General features: G+C 36.9%; 1 pseudogene; it reads right to left on the reverse strand.

Annotated features, from left to right (window-relative positions):
* Positions 1–301: 301 nt before the first annotated feature.
* LOC139949915 (uncharacterized) lies at positions 302–3,572 on the reverse strand (annotated as a pseudogene).
* Positions 3,573–5,135: the final 1,563 nt, after the last annotated feature.

The raw sequence follows: 5,135 nt of genomic DNA on the forward strand, positions 1-5,135 counted from the left end.
ACAACTGGATGTGTGTTGGAAACAAATTTTGGGTGCAAGGTTTCTTGTAAAAGAAGACAAATTTGATTAAATTTAAAGATGCTACCTCCGAAGATTGAGTTTGATTTTACAGATGCACGTCCGCACATGCACATTTACAGATTTACTCTTGAACGTGCTTAGATCCAATCGAATGAAAAATCGATTTTCGTTCATGGACCAGTGTGATATAATAATAAAATAAGGAAGTTGGACATAGAAAATGAAATACTAGATGTAGGCCAGGAAGTATTGAAGTGAATACAAATAAGACTATATGGTATATAGTTTGATAATCTTTATTAAAGGTATTTTACAGGACAAGAATATTAACAACACAATCGTTTACTTTAAGTCTTACTGGTTAATAATACAACCATTGTTTCCACTGAGACTTAGTATTTAACTCTGAAATGAAGTCATATTCGTTAAAATTTTAAGCCTATCTGCAGACCCAAAGTTTTTTTAAGCTGATATGTGTTGATACATGTACAGCCAGCATTGAGAAGAGTATATGTAGAAGTTGTTCTTGGTTTTGTGTCACTATTTTCTCCTGACTCACAAAGAGGAATTAGCCAAAATTGTCACAGGCTTGTTTATGGTAAATCAACACAGAAAGTGCGTCTTTTGTCGTCAACTTTGCCATGTAAAAGCCTACCGTACCTTTAATGTTAGTACACAAGCAACCTAAAAGAGCGGTTTAAGAGAAATCGAAGATCTGAATACAAGAATCTTAGTTTTCCTTCATCATTTTCACCATGTCTGAACTTAATCTTTCGAAATTAGACCACGAACAAGTATCATCGGATACAAAAGTGCTACACCTTAAACATTGGAAACTTATGATGTAATCAGAAAAACTTGACCTTTCAAGCACATTGACAGTTTGCATTTACAGATTTGAAAATGACGTCACGCGACGGCACATTTTTTTCTTTATCGAAGTCTTTAATTCACGGGGCTATAAAAAGTGCGTTTATGCTGTGTAGGCTTACCTGGTTATTAACCACCTGTACAACAGAAACAGGTTTGTAATTGAGCGACTCCAAGCTATAGTTTGCTTGGCATAAAAAAAATTGTTGCCTTTAGCTAAAGTACAACCAGGATTTCTTATACTTTAAGACTGAATTTACATTAATTAATTGGGGGTAATTTCCCTTAATATTGAGTAGGCCTAGGTCACAATAAAACTGAAAATAAAAAGTTGCTTGATGTTGACCGGGAAAACATCTTAACTCTAAAAAAGACGCGACAGAAAATACGTGTGGATTTTCCCTGTCCAAAGGCTCAGTGAAAATCCGTCTAAACAGAAGATAGACCTTATCGCAAATACCAATGCGCAAGCGCAGACTGTTGAATGAGGTGCATTGTGGGATATATATGAATCAAATTTGTAATCAGCTAGACCACAATGCACCTAATTCCAAGCTTTACGCGCGCGCCCCAGTATTTGCGAAAAGGTCTATTGAAGCATGATTGTCTATCCAGCTTGCTCAAAGAGCTGCCTGTTGGCTTGCACAGCTGTCTGACTCGCGGTCTGCGCAACTTCTCGAGCAAGAAAGTACAAAGCCCCGCCCCCTAGTGACGTTGATGTTGTTGAATCTCTCTTCATTGGCCTTTACAATAGAAACAAAGTAAAACAAGAAAGGAGAACAAAACAAAAGTTACATTACTGGGCTATGTGCATAAGTGCCATGTTGAATGAACAGCAGAGTCATCTCAATGCATAAATATCTTCGGAAACCATAGCCTTTGAACTTTTGGTTGTCTTGTGTACTAATAGACATTGGGTGTTTTTTTGCGCCAGGAGTGTCGATCAATGAAAAACATGGGCGCCAATGTTCAACATTTCTACTGTTATTCTTATTAATGCAACTTACGCAACCAAATAGAGTTAAAAAACTAAATCAAGCTGCTAAGATGAACGCCATGTTGAATTTGACAAACTATGGCAGGTTTTATAGTTGTGTATACCGTAATGATTCAAAATCAACGTGTCATTGCCCCACAATACTAAAAAAACAAAAAAACCACAAATGATTTAATGATACCCCATATTACTTCACGATACCCTCCAGTGTCTTATATTACTACCTCACCACCCCAAACTAATAATCCACAATACCCCACAGTTTCTCAAAGTACACTGTCTTATAGTTTAAAAAAAGTTGTAGTTTTCTCTGAGAGACCAAGCACAAACTTACCCCATGTCGCCCCTCACCGCGCTATCAACCAAGGCAAGGTTCTTAATAAGTTCTTGGTTGAGAACCTTGGCATTTCGTTCGTAGATGCTCCTTATAGACATCTTAAGAAGGTCGACCATGTCAGCGCTGACAGAGAAACAATTTATAAAATAAATGGACCTTTTAAATGATTGAAACACCGAAATTTAATCTGTATTTATAAGCTCAATATTTAATCTACAAGTAGACAACCAATTCTTGTCCCGAGAACATGCCCGTCTCAAATAGTTGATGTTTGCAAAATTGAAGTGTTCCTATCTATAAACAAAAACAACAAAACATCGCACAGTTCCATGTGCATATTCTTCTGAAGCTATAATATTCCTAAAAATTGAAACCCTTTTCCCCTCTCTGCATCTTCAACTCGTCCTGTTTTTTTTAAATGGTCATTCTTTATAGGATGAAACTAGACGAGCCACTAGTTTACAAATATCTACTTTATTCTGAGCTAAGTCGCTGCGTATTAGAAAGGCACCTGTCTCCAAAAGGACATTATCTCCACGCAACTACCTTGACCAAAATGCCATCCTTTTCCAAAATGCATTTAATTGAATTTTTCTCATAGTTATGGTAGCATGTCCTTTTTATGAAAGTTTCACCCAAAGCCCTGTAGCTTCTGGAAATAAAAATATGAGTTATTATAACTTTAATTAAGATGTAATATTTGACTGAATCCAGGTGGCTTAGAATGGTGCATAACAACATTTAGACGATGCACAATAAAGAGTTAAAATTTTGCGGTCAAAAACTCATCTGTTTTGAGAAAGCAACTTTCTTGGAGTCCTACTCAATCTTGGCATCGATAAGTTGTCGATATTGGTACGATTAGTTGTATATCTGTGTATATCTGTATGTCTGGTTTAATTGTCAATCTGTGTCTTTGTAACGATTAGTCTTGTTATCAATATTAATTTGTCAATCTTGGTATCGACTATTATACCAGTTACTTGCCAGATTCGTAACCTGCTCGAAAAATCCCCGACAGCTTTTAGTTGTATGTGGCCTTTTTTCCCGGGGGCGGGGGTAGGGGGGGGGGTAGCTTTTTCTTTTAGACTGGTCAGCCTAGATTCATTGTGTTACAAATTGCATTCTGTGGTATATAGAGCGGAATATACAAGAACATCATGCGGGATATGACTTTCATGATTGTCTCTGTTTTCATAAAACACCGGGGATTAATAACGAGATGCTTACCGTGGGAGCACGTCCCGTGATCCGGTGAATCTCTCCCCGAGGGCCGAGGCGTGCTGGGCCCGTAGTAAGCTAAGCTACGAGCAGCAGGTACGTGGAGTAGAAGGACATTGATGCCATGGTTTTATGGTGTATGTGTTCGCCTCTGGTTTTTCCTATTTTAAAGATAACCAACATCGCATTTTGTTTTAGTCAAGACGAATCACCTTTGCTACTTTGCAATGATGCTTTAAGGGAATTAGGTCATTTTGTAGGACACAAATACAATGTCCAAGATACACATAGTAGAAAGCTTCCCTTGAAATATTATTGCCGAAGTGCTGTAGTTTTTTATTAATGGGTAAAACATTTCACACAATGATTTTTGTTTCAGTGAGACGCAAATTATTTTAGCATGTAAAAACGCATTAACCAGTTTGTAAAATACCAGTACAGATAAATACGTTATACATGCTAAATCTGAGACGAAAATTATTGTCATGACATTGTTTTACTCATTTCTTAAAAACTACATACAGCACCCCAATTAGTATCTGAATGGAAGCTTTCTACTACCATTGTCTTCAAACTACGTATGCTGATATGTGTACAATGTGTTTTGTGCTACAAAAAGTACCCAAACCCTTTAACATTAATGCCTGAAGGGGTAAAGATTTCCATTAAATTTGGATACAAAGGGATTGGGAAATGGTATTACCGAGGATCGTATCATTTTAACAACATGGTATCGGGCCTGCTAGGGCATGCCCAAGGTCAGTCACTCTTGTTCAAAATGGGTGTTGACTTGTCAGGTTTACTGCACTGGTTTACACGTCGACGGTTTGCAAAGCATATAGTGCGCCATCAAGTGTCTGCTCAGGTTAAGCTTATTTAGTTTTTCATCTGCCATTACTAATTGATAAACTGGTTTATTCGGGGAAAGTTTTCCAAAATAAATAAATTGTTCGACAACGATTCCTTTGGACGTGTGGCATGGTCCATGCTTATGGATAGAAGGAATGCATAAGTTTGGTAGTCAGTCTTAAAATATATTGCAAAAACAAGCTCATGGTTATATAAGAAGCTCATAGAACCTTTTGTTAGTAAGAAGCATTTTGAAAAACATTTTACTTCGAATTACTAAAAAACAATAATAACAATAATATTACTATTAAAGGCAGTGGACACTATTGATAATTACTGAACATAATTATTAGCATAAAACCTTTCTTGGTGACGAGTAATGGGGAGAGGTTGATGGTATTAAACATCGTGAGAAACGGCTCTCTCTGAAGTGCCATAGTTTTCGAAAAAGAAGTAACTTTCCACGAATTTGATTTCGAGACCACAGATTTAGAACTTGAGGTCTCGAAATCAACCATCTAAACGCACACAACTTTGTGTGACAAGGGTATTTTTTCTTTCATTATTATCTCGCATGTTCGATGACCGACTGAGCTCAAATTTTCACAGGGTTGTTATTTTATGCATATGTTGAGATACACCAACTGTAAAGGCTAGTCTTTGACTATTACCAATACTGTCCACTGCCTTTAAACTGACATGTAAACCTCAACCTCAACAAAATGTTCAAATCTTATCATACATAAATATCAACTTACCTCTTAAATATAGAGTCGACTTGGGCACCGTTTCAATCGTTCTTTGCAAGGAGTAGCATTTGAAACCAACTTGGTATCCCGT

This window comes from Asterias amurensis, chromosome 17 (genome assembly GCF_032118995.1).
Source record: "Asterias amurensis chromosome 17, ASM3211899v1".
In the NCBI taxonomy this organism is placed as follows: Eukaryota; Metazoa; Echinodermata; class Asteroidea; order Forcipulatida; family Asteriidae; genus Asterias; species Asterias amurensis.